Source organism: Uranotaenia lowii, chromosome 3 (assembly GCF_029784155.1).
Source record: "Uranotaenia lowii strain MFRU-FL chromosome 3, ASM2978415v1, whole genome shotgun sequence".
Lineage (NCBI taxonomy): Eukaryota > Metazoa > Arthropoda > Insecta > Diptera > Culicidae > Uranotaenia > Uranotaenia lowii.
Genome location: NC_073693.1, coordinates 318685956 through 318703531, shown reverse-complemented (window position 1 = coordinate 318703531; position 17576 = coordinate 318685956). Strand labels below are relative to the sequence as shown.

Here is a 17576-nt window from a genome sequence, read left to right as displayed (position 1 = left end):
ATTGATCCCTAGAGTCCAAAAAGATCTATTTTTCTTCTGAATGGATCGTGAACATTGGTTATCACGAAATTACTAATATTGGTCCAATAACTAACATCCATCCAGTAATTATCTGATTAAAAGGCTTCAAAATACTGTTTTTATCTAAAAACTAGAAAATTGTACCCTAAAGTATGCAATGACCCTAGGTAAGTAGACACACTTTCAGAATTCTCTTCGTCTGAAACTAATAAACTATGAAATGAGAACTAATATAACAAAAAATAGTCAACGAACCTTTAATCTTTGGATTTTGCTAGATTTTTGCCCAGGGTCAGGGCACCCTGGATTAAGAAAGATCAAAATTCTTTTCGTCTCACTAAAATGCTTCTAGTTCATCCACGGGTTCCTATATCGTTCTAACTTCGTTGCCGTTCATTCGATCCCACGAGGATCCCGTAATGTTTTGGTCAGATTTGGCAAGCTGTCATTACAGCAAAATCGTTCAAGAATGGTATGCAGAGAAAGGGGTCCAGTTTGATCGTTAAAACCTTAACCCACCCAACTGCCCCCAGTTCCGCCCTATTGAGAACGATGGAACGAAGAAGTGTGCACCGCCTAACGAGCCGTGTTACAGGAAAAATTCGAGAATTCATTCGAAACCGTGACGAATCATTTTATCCGTATTTTTTCTTGAAAGTATGAAGAAAACACTACATTTGCATAAAATCTAGAACTCAATAATAAATAACTGAAAAACAGGCAACTGTTTTTGTTCCAATTCTTTCTGAAACCAGCTTTTAAAGCATCGATTTGACAGCAATAACAATTGTGTTGAAAATTTTAAATGATGAATAACGTTTTTCTCGAAGTACTGGAGCTAATACTTTTGAGCTTGGAGCAACACTCGTTTGTTTTTTGTTTTTGCAATGGATCACTAAGTCTAGCATTTTCTGTTTTAGAAAAAAAAAAGATAGGAAGGCAAATATGAAAATAAAGAGAATTATAGACGGAGATCGATAGCTTTTAGATAAAGGGAAATTTCGAGCTTTCATTTCTTGTTCGGTTAGATATGGAAATTTTCAAGTAAAAAATTGAATATTAAAACGAAATTTAAATTTTCGATATCTCGTTAACCATGAGGGGATTTTTTTTCATTATCTGACAATTTGCGCCGGGGGTCTTAAGATCTTCCCCGAAATTGCAAATTTGGTTCGTTTTTACGATTTAAAAACAGACGTATTTTTTCAGTTTTCTAAAATCTTTATTTTTTATGTTAGGCCTTTTGTTTGTAAATAAAATACAAACATTTTTAAAAGGTAATTTCTGATTTTTCAACGGAAATCATAAAATGGCACATCAAAACGCACGAAATTTTATCAGCCTTTCGAATAAAATATTTTTAGTTGTTTAAATAATTACCTTTAATATGATCAAATGTAACAAAGCTATAAATGGTATCTAAAAGTACCGTCTGCATCAGTGCTGCAAAATTTCTGAAAGCACGAATGATATTGAATGTGAATTTTTATCAGTGTAAAAAGCTTGAACTGAAATGAACGGAATAGAAAAGTCGACAAATATAAAAGCTTCTGATCGGCTCGGTCATCTTCGTGCTTACGGCAAGCTTTGCGAGTATGTCTATCAGTCAGTAGAAAGCTCATTCGTAAACCCGAACTAACTTGTTTCACTCGACTGCTACGAAAGCGTCTTTCGCTTAGGCGTTTCTGTCACTCACTGCATTCGATCAGTGAATGCAGCTTTAGCATTCAATCAGTGTCAGCTAAAGTTGCTGATAATTTCAGTAGGCATTTGTTTTTTCGCCATTTTCAAAAATTGTGAAATGGGATTCGAAAAAAAAAACACGATTTGAAATTAGCTAAGACTATACGATTGTTCAGAGGGGACGGGAAGAGAGATGTATATAAATTTCTTGATGACGACATGGCGGATATCTGACAAATATAACAAAAATTTTACAATTGTGGTCAAAATAGGACAAAATTATGACAAAATGAAATAAATATGGTGAAAACTTGACAAAATTATGACAATATATAGTATGACCAAAAACTTACCAAAATCAACAATTGGACAATAGAATGACAGCAATCTAACAAATATGACAAAACTATGGCCTAAATATGACAAAAAAAATGAACAAAAACATGACAAAAATCTGACAGATGAGATAAAAATTTTACAAATGTGATAAAAATATGACAAAAATATGGAAATCTTACAAAAATATAGCAAAATTTTGACAATACAATAACAAAACATAACAAAAAAAATTACAAAATTATATAAAAAACTGACAAATATGACAAAAATATTGCAAAATTAAGACAATTTAACAATAAATTGACAAAAATCCGATAAACCTTAGAAAAAAATAGGACAAATGTGTTAAAAATAAAACAAAATTATGATATAAATTTTATAAATATGACAAAATTATTACAAAAAAATTAACAATAAAATGAAAAAAAACATGGCAAACATGACAAATTTGGTAAAAAAAAATGACAACTATCTGAAAGATATGACATTTATCATATTTTTACCACTTTGTCATAATTTTACACAGTTTGGCGACATTTTAGTCTCTTCAATTAAAATTTTTTTAAATATTATAATCATAAATTGGTCATATTTGTCCTATTTGTATCTTAAATTTGTTTTATTTTTATCACAATTTTATGTCATGATATTTTCATTTTATTTTTATATATTCGTCATATTTTTACCACGCTTGTCTTATTTTTGAATTTTTTTTGCCAATATTTCGTCATATTTTTGTAATATTTGTCACATTTTTGTCAGTTGTTATAATTTGGCGAAATTTTGAATTTTTTGAAAAAAAATTGTCATAATTTTATCACATTTGTAACATTTTCGACAGAGTTGCGTTTTTTTATTACATTGTAAAATTTAAATCATATTTGTCAGATTTGTGCATTTTTTTTGTCATAATTTTGTCATACTTTTACCACATTTGTCATGTTTTGACATTTTATTGCCAAATTTTATGTCATTTCTGTATCATAATTTTATAACATTTTGTCGTAATTTTGTCACAGTTTTATCTCCACATTCGTCCCACACGCTCCCTCGCCAGCGTTCTTCTCGCCAACCCGAACACTTATTTCTCAACCTTCCCACCTCTACAATAGAAATCTCAGCAGTTATTATTCAATTTCCGCAGTCTAGCGCATCGAACAAGCTTTGTCACCATTCAACTAAACTTAATGATAATCGAATTGAGCTTTTTTCACTTTCAGCAATGTTTGCTTGAAACTGAAAATGAAGATTGGATAATCTCATGAACCCTCAAAGAGCCTGAATGTATACTCAGCACCGATGTTGCCGATTCGTGAATGAGAATGCAGAGTGCTTTCGGGATTGAGCTTTCTGTTCATTATCAGATGAATGCAGATGGAAATGAACTGAGCGCACACTGCAGTAAATTCAATTGAAAATTGAAAGCTGACACTGATTATTTGCAGCACTGGTCTGCATTACCGAATATTCTGCTAAAAATAACATTGCATAGCCCAATTTATGATGCAACTTTCATCTAAAGACATGAAAAGTTGGCCAACAGCTCCTTAAAGAGTTATGAAAGGAGCAATGACTATAATTTTTTTTATTTGCATCGCAAACAAATAAATCGAAATGCTATGAAATGCTGAAACACAGAATTCAGAATCGTGATGCATTAACGTGAAGGTACTGGAACAAATTTAGAAAATTTATTTTTGTAAATATATTGCTGGATTGAATTTTGTGTGCTGGTTAATAATACATATTATTAACCAACACACGGAATTCATCCCAGCAAAATATGTATATTAGACTGCCCCAAATGACCCGACATTTGAAAAAGTTATACGCTGCAGGCTAAAATTGATCCTGGGTCTAGTACAAGATCTCATGCCAAATTTGAGCCAGATCGGACCACGGGAAGGGGTCGCTCAACGAGCCTGAAGCTTGTATGGGATTTTGAGACATTTTGTTCGAGAGGAACATGAAAAACCAGTTTTTCGTCAATAACTTTTGTCTCCTCCAACCGATTTCTTTCAAAAACAGGTTTTCTTAAAGCCCAAATTATTATAAATATTTCATCCGAAGGTTTCATTTCAATTAAAGTTAAGATAAAAAAGTTATTAAGCTTCAAAATTGTCTAACTTTTTTAAGGGTGATATTCATCACTGTTTAAATGAGGCGACTAAATGTCCGACCAGGACACTCAATGTGAAATACATGCCGTTTCGTCAAATAATGACCGATTTTAACCATTGTTGTTGCGCTCGATTGCAATTTTTGATGTTTTTCTAATATTTGAGTTAGGATGATATTCACTTGACAGTTCGGAAAGAAGTAAAAGCGGAAAAATGCTTGGCAATTTAAAAGAACAATTTTATAACCAAAGGGGCTTAGAAACATGACTGAACGATTTGTGATGCCAATAAAAAAACAGTTTTTCATCAATAACTTTGGTTCCCGTTGGCCGATTTCTTTCAAAAACAATTTTTCCAAATGCCTAAATTATGATAAATATTTCATCCGAAGACTGCGTTTCGATAAGAGTTAAGATAAAAACGATATTAGGCTTAAAAAATGGGCTAACTTTTTTACGGTGGTATTCATTACTGTTAATGAGGCGTCAATAGGTTCGACCGCCCCTACTCATTGACAGTGATGAATACCATCCCTAAAGAAAAAACCGCATTTTTAAAAAAATCGGCCAAAGGGAAAAAAAGTGATTGATAAAAAACTGGATTAACATGTTCCTCCCTAACGAAATGATTCAATCCCATACAAACTTCAGGCTCGTTGAGCGATCCCTTTCCGTGCTCCGATCTGGCCCAAATTGGCATGAGATCTTGTACTAGGACTAGAATCAATTTTAGCCTGCAGCGCATAAGATTTCACAGGTTTTGAATTTCCCATACAAATTTGTGGCAGTCTATTGTATATATTTCCACCTTTGGGCGACTCAACCGCCAACAATTTTTTTAGATCGAAAAACACATGGACCAACGCTTTATGATGCCAATAAAATTATATTTTTTCGAAAAGAGGTCCTTTTACATTTTTCTCACGTTTTTAGTGTTTTTAGCTGTAGCTTTCTTTTGATAGGGAATGAGGGTGAATCTTTTTATTGGCATCACAAATCGTCCAGTCAAGTTCTTAAGCCCCTGTGGTTATGCAATTGTTCTTTTAAATTGTCAAGCATTTTTCTGCCCTTACTTCTTTCCGAACTATCAAGTGAATATCATCCTAACTCAAATATTAGAAAAACATCAAAAATTACAATCGAGGGCAACAACAATGGTTAAAATCGGTCATTATTTGAAGAAACGGCATGTATTTCACATTGATTGTCCTGGTCGGACATTTAGTCGCCTCATTTAAACAGTGATGAATATCACCCTTAAAAAAGTTAGCCAATTTTTGAAGCTTAACAACTTTTTTATCTTAACTTTAATTGAAATGAAACCTTCGGATGAAATATTTATAATAATTTGGGCTTTAAGAAAACCCGTTTTTGAAAGAAATCGGTCGGAGGAGACAAAAGTTATTGACGAAAAACTGGTTTTTCATGTTCCTCTCGAACAAAATGTCTCAAAATCCCATACAAACTTCAGGCTCGTTGAGCGACCCCTTCCCGTGGTCCGATCTGGCCCTAATTTGGCATGAGATCTTGTACTAGGCCCAGGATCAATTTTAGCCTGCAGCGTATGACATTTTACAGGTTTTAAATTTCCCATACAAATTTGAGGCAGTCTAATGTATATGTTGGAAATGAATTCATTATGAGGATGAATAGGAAAAAATATAAATTTTAAAGATTTTGTCATGAATGAAAAAACGTACCGTACATGATATGTGAGCTTAATATAAATTTTACAGAAAAACTGTGTTTGGCTCACTTCTTGAAAGAATGAAATTATTTTTTATTTATTGTAAATTTTCAATTCAAACTAAACTTAAAAATTGAGAAAGTCCTTTAAAATTTTTACTCAATTTTGCGCCTTTACCGGTGAAAAGTGATTTCCATTATAAGAATTTGAAATTTAATATACGGATAGAAAGATAAAAGAAATGAAAGATGGTGAAAATGAGCTGGTAGAATTTTATTTAGAGAATTTTATTTAGAAGCATAATCATAACATACCAAATTCTTGTTTCCTTTATAATATTTCAGTTTATTTTCAGAATTGAAATTGAAACAAACTGAACACAAAATAAAGCATTAACGATAACATGCTTGATTTTTCAATTTTTGGAACCTAAAATTTTGATTAACGATTCACGATAAAAACTCGTAAAAATTACCCAAACTTAGACAAAATTATTTATTTAAAAAAAAATATGACAGGAGAAGTTGCCATTTCCTATGTTCTTAATGAGCACACACTTATAGGATCTCAGTGAAGCTTCATGTTTCTTCGAAGAAACCTAAACTCTACTTAAGACTATAGCGTACATATTTCAAGAAAATATTGGCTAGCATCTTGATAATGCTAACACCATCAGCCTATATAAAGAGTACTATGAATGCCGTGACCGAGACTCGATCTCATGACGTCTGGCTTAAAAAACTTAAACAGGAGGAAGCAACGATCGGTGACATTTTTTTAGGAAACCCCAATTTTTAGATATTTTTACCATTTTAAATTAAAATAAAATAAAATATAAAATATAAAATATAAAATATAAAATATAAAATATAAAATATAAAATATAAAATATAAAATATAAAATATAAAATATAAAATATAAAATATAAAATATAAAATATAAAATATAAAATATAAAATATAAAATATAAAATATAAAATATAAAATATAAAATATAAAATATAAAATATAAAATATAAAATATAAAATATAAAATATAAAATATAAAATATAAAATATAAAATATAAAATATAAAATATAAAATATAAAATATAAAATATAAAATATAAAATATAAAATATAAAATATAAAATATAAAATATAAAATATAAAATATAAAATATAAAATATAAAATATAAAATATAAAATATAAAATATAAAATATAAAATATAAAATATAAAATATAAAATATAAAATATAAAATATAAAATATAAAATATAAAATATAAAATATAAAATATAAAATATAAAATATAAAATATAAAATATAAAATATAAAATATAAAATATAAAATATAAAATATAAAATATAAAATATAAAATATAAAATATAAAATATAAAATATAAAATATAAAATATAAAATATAAAATATAAAATATAAAATATAAAATATAAAATATAAAATATAAAATATAAAATATAAAATATAAAATATAAAATATAAAATATAAAATATAAAATATAAAATATAAAATATAAAATATAAAATATAAAATATAAAATATAAAATATAAAATATAAAATATAAAATATAAAATATAAAATATAAAATATAAAATATAAAATATAAAATATAAAATATAAAATATAAAATATAAAATATAAAATATAAAATATAAAATATAAAATATAAAATATAAAATATAAAATATAAAATATAAAATATAAAATATAAAATATAAAATATAAAATATAAAATATAAAATATAAAATATAAAATATAAAATATAAAATATAAAATATAAAATATAAAATATAAAATATAAAATATAAAATATAAAATATAAAATATAAAATATAAAATATAAAATATAAAATATAAAATATAAAATATAAAATATAAAATATAAAATATAAAATATAAAATATAAAATATAAAATATAAAATATAAAATATAAAATATAAAATATAAAATATAAAATATAAAATATAAAATATAAAATATAAAATATAAAATATAAAATATAAAATATAAAATATAAAATATAAAATATAAAATATAAAATATAAAATATAAAATATAAAATATAAAATATAAAATATAAAATATAAAATATAAAATATAAAATATAAAATATAAAATATAAAATATAAAATATAAAATATAAAATATAAAATATAAAATATAAAATATAAAATATAAAATATAAAATATAAAATATAAAATATAAAATATAAAATATAAAATATAAAATATAAAATATAAAATATAAAATATAAAATATAAAATATAAAATATAAAATATAAAATATAAAATATAAAATATAAAATATAAAATATAAAATATAAAATATAAAATATAAAATATAAAATATAAAATATAAAATATAAAATATAAAATATAAAATATAAAATATAAAATATAAAATATAAAATATAAAATATAAAATATAAAATATAAAATATAAAATATAAAATATAAAATATAAAATATAAAATATAAAATATAAAATATAAAATATAAAATATAAAATATAAAATATAAAATATAAAATATAAAATATAAAATATAAAATATAAAATATAAAATATAAAATATAAAATATAAAATATAAAATATAAAATATAAAATATAAAATATAAAATATAAAATATAAAATATAAAATATAAAATATAAAATATAAAATATAAAATATAAAATATAAAATATAAAATATAAAATATAAAATATAAAATATAAAATATAAAATATAAAATATAAAATATAAAATATAAAATATAAAATATAAAATATAAAATATAAAATATAAAATATAAAATATAAAATATAAAATATAAAATATAAAATATAAAATATAAAATATAAAATATAAAATATAAAATATAAAATATAAAATATAAAATATAAAATATAAAATATAAAATATAAAATATAAAATATAAAATATAAAATATAAAATATAAAATATAAAATATAAAATATAAAATATAAAATATAAAATATAAAATATAAAATATAAAATATAAAATATAAAATATAAAATATAAAATATAAAATATAAAATATAAAATATAAAATATAAAATATAAAATATAAAATATAAAATATAAAATATAAAATATAAAATATAAAATATAAAATATAAAATATAAAATATAAAATATAAAATATAAAATATAAAATATAAAATATAAAATATAAAATATAAAATATAAAATATAAAATATAAAATATAAAATATAAAATATAAAATATAAAATATAAAATATAAAATATAAAATATAAAATATAAAATATAAAATATTAAAAATATTTTTTTGCAAAGCAACCGAATTTTTTTTTGGCATTAAAGTTTGAAAAAAGTGTATAATATTAAAAATTCTCTGCAGATTTCGAAGATGAAATCAATGAAAAAATTGAGAAATCTCATTTGTCCTTTCAGAATAATTGGATTTAACTTCAATCCCAAATATAAAATATCATTTTTGAGAAATGAGCTACTTATTATGATTCGTGCCTTGAAATTTAAAAGTTTCATGGGCTCAAATTCAGTATAAAACAATTAAGCAGCAAATCCATTTTTTGAGTCTTCTTTTACAGTGAATCAATAAAAAAAAATAGATTTCAGTCACTCGTAGGCCAGTTATCGAATTTTTGATTGAAGGCTCATTAGCTTCAGCACAGACTGATTAGCGATGCTTTTGACCATTTTTTTCAGTTTTGGCAACGTTTTCGATAGAATCTGCAGGCTTCCCATGTTTTCTACGATTTGGTTTAGGCCGAAAAAGTTTCAATCGGTACCGCGTCTCGCTTGAGGATAATTTGGCAGAAATCAGTTGTTTAAAAGTCATCCGGAATGAGTAGAGTTGTATCAAAATCGTGCTTAGGGGCTGTTCACTAATGACGTAAGCACATAGGGGCGGTGGGGGAGTTTCACATTTGCTTACGATCTCTTACAAGGGGGGGAGGGGGGATTTCCAAAAATCTTGCGTAAGAAATGTTACATTAAAAATTTATTACAGCCACAGCCATACGAAACCATATTACTCATGTTTTTTTTACTCACTACCTATTTGTTGATTAATTTGGATATTATGTTATTTATCTTTGAATTTATTAAAAAAATGCAGGTTCTATAAAACTTATAGAGAACCAATTCAAACAAACATGCCATCAAAAACAAAAATCACATTATTAAAAAACGATTTACCAAAAAAATCCTAAAACTTGATCGCTTACCGCCGAATGAGTCTGAGCTTTTAGGATAGTTGACAACGTGATTGTCGTTAAATATGTTTGCCCCAATTCTATTAGTATAGAATGATATTTTTTTTTAAAGATTTTTATGATTTTCAGGCAAAAACTATAACAATTTTTTATGGTACCTTGTGCTAACCTGATCTCTCTTTTTAAATAGGAATTTAGATTTTATATTGTTTATTCGATTGTGGAAATTTATTGAAAATTATTGTTACCCCAAACATGCTACGTATTGAATAATGTTTTATTCGATTGTTTATGACATTTCATCTGTTGTTTAGTATAGGTTGTGCTTTTCAAATACAGTTTTTTAGTTTTAGTTAAAAAGTGCTTTGCTTTGAAGCATGTATGTCACTTTTTTTTATATTTTCAAGCTTTTCTTGAAAAAAACGTATCGATTTCTCAGATAATATAAAACGTAAGATTTTACTAGGCGGGGAGGGGGGGTTTTGAAAAATCTTACTTTGTCTTATCACGGGGGGAGGGAGGGTTGAAAATTTCCAAAATCGTGCTTACGTAATTAGTAAACTGCCCCTTAGACCTAATGAGGTACCCCACATAAGCAAAAATAACAAAATACTCGAATTGAGCTATGGAAAGTTTTGGTTTTTTCGGCCAAAATGGATTTTTTTAGAACTATTTTCATCAAAATAATCATCAGCCAAATTTATGAAGCTTTGGATACAATTTGAAGACTGGAGAAATTTCTAAATTTCAAGTGATTCGCTTTCATCTTTCTCTTGATTTTTTTTTTTCGAATAATGAGTGATTTTGTTCAAATTTACTAAAATATTCCTAAGCTGGAAAATTTGAAGTCGATTGCGCGGCTTTTGTCAGAGTTTTCAAATAAAAATCTCCGGCCTGGATACGTGTGAGGAAAAAATCAGGAATATTGTATGCGGGAACCATTTTAAAAAAAATTTAACATTCTTAAATTGGTTATTTAAAAAAAAACTATTTAAACATTTTCATTCTAAAAAAAGTAAGTTATGAAATTATTCTTTGATACAAAATTAAATGTTTCAGTGCTATACGCTTATGAGCCTTCATCTAAAATCTCTAACTTTTTTTAAATTTTGGTTTGTTTGCACATGAAGATACATAGGAAAGATTTATCATCACTCAAGAGTCTAAAATTTAAATTATATGTAGATTCTGAAAAGGATTTTAGATTTGTTCAATTAAGTTACAGTATTCCATAAAATATTTAGGTAAACTGAATTATTTTTCCTCAATTTTAGTTGTAATTAAATTTACTCGTAATTTGCTTGAAAATAAAAAAATTCTCGGGTTTGTCCTAAACTTTTACAATTATACTATTTTGCTCAAAGATTGACCAACAAAAAATTAAACTCAGTATTTTGTAAATTTTTTGAAACATTCCAAATCCAATATTCAATTTGTAGTCCTAAACTGCCCTTCAAGATTTTCAAGGGGGAATGCCTAATGGGGAAAAACTAGCTAGCGAGAAAACGCGAAAAAATTATGCAATGATTAATTGTTCATTCCTGCGAATACCGGAAACATTGCAATAATCATGTTAGCCTGAATCATCGAGCTGATCTACACACATAAAACATTCTGGAGCTTGCATAACATAGGACAAAAACTATATCCGAAAATATGCTCATTATGTGGAACCAAAAAGAATACAAAATTATCTGAATTAATCTGAATTATTCTGAACCGTAAGTGAACCAAAAGTTGTCACTGAAGTGACCCTCCGGCTTTGTTCACATCTGTGACCATCATTCGTAAAACATTATGAACCATCCTTCGGGATGAGAATCCCGAGAAAAAGAAACAAAACATTCTTAAAACATTAAATTTGACGTTCAAAATTACAGTACAATTTTCCACTTAGGCGATATATGAGGAGATCTGTGTAAGTCGAGTGGTTTTTGAAGAGTTTTCCTAAGTGGGATATTCTTGCTAAGAAACATCAACATAGAGACATCCACCTAGATGAAAATTTCGTATACATAAGTTAAAAACAAAGTATTCTTGTTTGTGTTGTATTCGAAAGTTAACACCAAAATAAGCAGTTGCCAGAAAAAAAATAAAATAACTCAGAAGTTATATGGGACATTCTTGCTTGGAAGAGCAGTAAATTTTTGAGCAGCAATGTTTCATTTGAAATTTAAAAAAATATTGTTGACATCAGAACCCAATTCATAAAAAATCTTCCGCAGTTTTGTAAAATCATCATTGACAATATAAGAGCATCCAATACTCAGAATACATCAATCCAAAAGAAAATATTATTCTTAGTTAGCATTCTTAAGGGGGGGGGGGGGGGGGGGGGTAGGGTCTAACATTTTCAAAAAATCGATTTTTTTATTTTTTTATTTTCTTATTGTAAAACATTTCAAGAATGTTGTGTCAAATTTTCAAGTCAATTGAAGCAAAACTGTAGAAATTATAGGCCTTTATCTCCTCCTATCTAATACTGCAAAAAAACAAGAGCAGAAACTTCAAACGCGTTTTTCTCGAAAGCACATTTTTAAAGTCCGTGGACATCGTCATTTGAAAACTACTTATCCGATTCTTTTCAAATTTGGATCATATTTTCTATATATAAAATACCAGACCCCAACGTTTTTCTTTTTTGATTTTTTTTATTTTGGGGAGATTTTACAGGTGAAAAATGGCGGATTTTTAAGTGAAAAATCGTAGTTTTTACTTCAAACAGCCACAAAAATTTCATAAAAAATTTTTTAAGTTAAATAAAAACGTTGGGGTCCAGAAAAACATATATTAAAAATATTTTGCTCTGATTTTTTGACTTCAGATGATTCTGTGCTGAGATACAGTGTCCACCGCAAATCCGCAGTGACTCATAATTTAGAATGGAAAATCGAAAGGTTAAGAAAAAGTGATGCCAAAAACAATATCATAAGCTTAGATTAAAACTTCCCATTTTTAATTGCCATTTGCGAAGGAATCATCTAAAACGATAATTCGTGGCAAAGGAACACATACTAAGGACTTTAAAGTTAAGCTATTCAATATTAGAAACTTTTCCTAGGGAATGTCTGGATGAATTCACGGTACTCGAGGTAAAATTTAAAAAGCATTATGAAAACACCTGATCCTCAGATCTAAAATTTATGTTGTTGTGGTTGCAAATTCTTAAGCTCAAACACAAAAATCAAGTCTTTCATTTTTTCAAAAAGCCTATTCTATTTTAATTCATTTCTGATACTCATTTTCTTTCATATTTTTTTTCGGTAAAAGAGATAAAATGTAATTTTTTTATTTGATACTTAGTCTTTTTCTTTGTTCAAGGTAGGAATTCTATCCGTCTCAAGTCACAATAGATTTTGACACTCGTAAATCACAAACCCCATTTTGACACTAGTAAAATATATAAAGTGACTGCAAATACAACCCTCCACACACTTGCACACACATTTGAGATTCACCAAATTTGTTGCTTTTTAACTTTCAAGGATCTCAAACTAGAAGACACTGCACTGGTCATATTTTGACATTTTTACAATTTTTTTAGATCCTCCAATACACTTTGCACATTGGATTTCAGATGATTTAACCATTTTTTTATTGGATTCATGAAGCATTTTCAGATTTTAGTATTTCAATTCCGTTAACACCACATTATTTCCACCTTTATCAAATTTGTATATTGGATGAACAAAAGTAAAACATTATTCCCGTTTCTTAAAAAAAAATTAATCAACCACAAAACTCTAGTTTCTTTTCCGTAAAAACTTGGAACCTCATATCTAAATGTAAGGAATTATTGCAGCAACCTTAATCAACTTAGAACTTCCGCTTCCTTTCCGTTCTGGGGAAGAACCCACCTTTCGGTAATCGATTCTCGTGTGATATTTCCCGGTCCGTTCGCGTTTTACGACTGATCGAGCTACAAAGTTTGTGCAGATTCCTTGGTGGTCTATCCAGTGAGTGGAGCCACCGCAAAGTCACCACATCCATTGCAACTACGATAGGGACAGCTAGCAGCAAAAAAAATCCGGCTGTACGTGTACTTAGCTAGCTATCTACAGGTCGGTACGTATTGAGGTGCTACATCGAAGCCGACCTGCTGCTGATATAGCGATTCAATTACATATAGATTAGATGGGCGCAAATTCAGCAAAGCGCTTCATCAATTCTGAGTACAGGCAGCAGCTCCTTGAGAACAATATCTGTCAATATCGCACCTGGGCCACCCACCGCCCGCACCTCTTCAAGACGCTCTGTACTACTGTGACGCTTTCCATATCGTCGATAAGATCGCATCATAGAGCCAAGAGTTACTGATTCAACTTACTTCTTACCTCAAGTGTCTCTGGCTGCCCCAGGAACGCACTGAGATTGTGGCGAGCTTGTGGTTTGATCATTCGAGTATGATTTATTGAATGTCAACAGACTTATCAGGCTTTAATTAAAAATAGCAGCACAAATTTGGAACCAGGTAAACTTTTTTTTTGTAAATTCTTTATTTGAAACGGCTCATATAGGGTGTCCCATTATGTATAAGCACAATTTAAAACGAACTGATTGTAATGTTTAGGAGAAATTTTTTTTTCACTTTTATGTTCTCTAAAGTCTTCTTTTACAGTGAATCAAAAAAGGTAGATTCTATTCAACCGTAGCCCTGTGTCTTTAGACCCAATCTTCCCTTGGTACGACGGACAGAGCTGAGAGGCGAGCTACGTTTTTGACCACATCCTGAACTGAGGCAGTTTTCTCACTGCGAAAGCATGCATGACTTTCCGGTCCAAAGTTTTGTCCACCGGACCCGGTTTTCGCCCAGATTTTTTTTTGTGCACGAAGGTGCTTTCCTCTTTAAACTTCCGAATCAAATTTGGGATTGCCCCAATGCGTACTTCCTTCATTTCGTCAACTCGTTCAACGAAATGATAGAAAAAGTACCTACATCATTTGTGCACGATAGTTTTGTGCTTTTTCGGGAAATAGCTTCTCATTTTCAGGAAGATTATGAAAAATGGAGCTTACTATACATAAAATTGTAAGTTAAACTGCAAACAACCACGCACAACAGAAATCAGCAGTTAAAAAAACATCCGGAATAAGCAGGGTTGAATCAAAATCGTGCTTAGACATAATGGGACGCCCTAAATATACTTTAGATGATTTACTTAGATTGTTTAAATTTCACTCACATACTTTTACGTGGTCAGTGCTTTAACGTTCGAAAGAAGGATGCGATTTTCGAAAAAAAATATATGGTAAATTTGTTGGGCCGATCTCAGAAGAAACAAACCACAGCAATCGAGATACTCCAATGTCATTAGCTCTTAAGTTTTTTCAATCATTTGCAAAAAAAAACAACTTCAATCTTCCAAGACGTGTCTTCTTGAACTCTGTCGAAACGGTTAGAGGTTATGGGCCCAGTCAGGAAGATTTGAAGAACCGAAGATGTTTTCTGCAGTTGGAAGTTCTAGCGGCGGTGATGGTCCGAGCGCTTTCCTGGCTTTGGTAATGGCGATTTCAAATTCCGGCATCGAGATCAAAGGCGATCTCATCAAAACCAAGCTGCTTCAAGAATGCGACGATCCGGTGGTAGGTTCTGCACACGTTACCAAGAACTACCGGAAGGTCCAACACAATTCGTAAATCGAGCCGAGAAGTCACATTGAACCACAACGAAGAGCCGAAGGGTCCGAAATGCCAAAAGAGTTCGAAGGTCGGACACATTGCCAGGAATTGTGCGAAGAGTAACCGGAAAAAAGTCAGAAAAAACAACGCGTTTTGCACTGTGCTGTCGACGGTGGATCAAGCTCGAAATGGTGAGTGGTTCTTCGATTCAGGGGCCACATCCCATTTAACCAACGACGAAAAACTGCTCGAGAATCGCCGCCGAGGCAGTGGCACAGTGGTTGCTGCCAATCAAGAAGCGATGTTGTGTCCATCGTAGATACGAAGCTGAATTCACGAGTCAACCAAGGAGAAATCAAAATTCGAAATGTCCAGTTCACTCCGGGTCTCTCGAAAAACTTACTGTACGTGAGCCAAATTGTTGAGAACGGGAACAAGGTCATCTACGAAAATATCGGGTGCGCTGTTGTCAATTCCGACGGAGGGGAACAAAGATGAATGGAATATTTAAATTTTATGATCAGAATCCCATCAATTTTTGGATTGCTCGTCCGGTGGAACTCAATCGATTTGGGACAGTAGAATGGGTCACCTACACATAAGAAGTCTGAAGCAACTGCGAAATGGCCTGCCATCAGGAGTCCAATTTCAAGATGATGATGGTGATGCGTGTAAGATTTGTCCTCTTGGAAAACAAACCCGTTTACCTTTCACCAAAGACGGTTCATGAATGAACGAGGGCTCGATGTGGTTCATTCAGGCGTTTGCAGGCCGATGGTGGAACCTTCGATTGAAGAGTGCATCCTTGTTGGCTATGAGGAAGACTCCAAGGCGTATAGAGTGTACAACATCAAGACACGCTCTATGATGAAGGTCCGGGATGTTATGTTTCTGGATGAAGGAAGAGCAAAGTCACAATCGGCATCGAGTATCATCAGGGTTCAACATCCTCAACCAGTGTACATTGTACATACAGCTGGACTTTGAAGAACCGGTGGTCTAGCATCCTGCACGAAACGTTCCAGTTACTCCTGTGACGATGGTTCCGACTACTTCACGAAACGCTCTGGAATCCGAGCGTTCCAAATCGATGGAAGACATCCTTAGCGATGACGAATCAGATGAAGAAGACCGACAACTACATCCTTTACGTGACGTGACTATTCCAACTAAGCTCTTCAAATCCATCCGGATAACAGGTGTGAGACGCAGCGGACGGATACACGCAGTTCCAGGCAAGTTGCTTGACTATTTGATTGGTTTCAAAGGTGCTCATGATTGCTCGTGATATTTCAGCTTCATCGCACGAGTCAAGTAGATCTGGTCGCCACAAGCAAACTGATTGTAATGCTAAGGCGTCCGAGTCTAAGCAGGCCCTTGGCGGTGATGACGGCGATCATTGGTCGGCTGCAATGCAGGAGAAGTACGACACGCTGATGAAAAACGGAACCTGGGAATTGGTCGATCCACCGAAAAGTCGAAAGGTCATTGGCTGCAAGTGGACGTACAAGACGAAACGGGACGAATGAAGACATCATTTGCTACAAAGCCCGCTTGGTAGTCCAAGGATTCACAGTTCACACAAAAGTTTGGATGCGACTACGACGAAATATTCGCTCCGGTCGTGCACCAAACTACCTTCTGCACGTTGTTGGCCGTTGCTGCTAAGTGGAAAATGGTGATTAAACAGTACGATATCAAGACCACATTTCTCCACAGCGATCTTGAGGAGGAGATACATGCGACAACCACCCAGTTTCATCGCAGAAGGAGTAGAACACAAGGTGTGTAGATTAAGGAAGAGCCTCTACGGTCTGAAACAGGCTGCCAGGGCATGGAATTCCAAGCTGCATTCCGCGCTTTGCAAGCAGGGTTTCCAGCGCTGCAAAGCG

The 17576-nt window shown here is 30.0% G+C and overlaps 1 protein-coding gene across 2 annotated transcripts in view; it reads right to left on the bottom strand.

Annotated features, from left to right (window-relative positions):
• LOC129751871 (myogenesis-regulating glycosidase) overlaps positions 1-14054 on the bottom strand; it is a 60082-nt gene extending 46028 nt beyond the window's left edge. The window contains exon 1 of one of the 2 annotated variants that reach the window (XM_055747623.1): positions 13923-14054. The gene's annotated coding sequence lies outside the window, so the exon portion shown is untranslated. Of the gene's footprint in view, positions 1-13871 lie in introns of both variants that reach the window. The other variant, XM_055747624.1, reaches the window with a different exon arrangement.
• Between the last annotated feature and the right edge of the window lie 3522 nt (positions 14055-17576).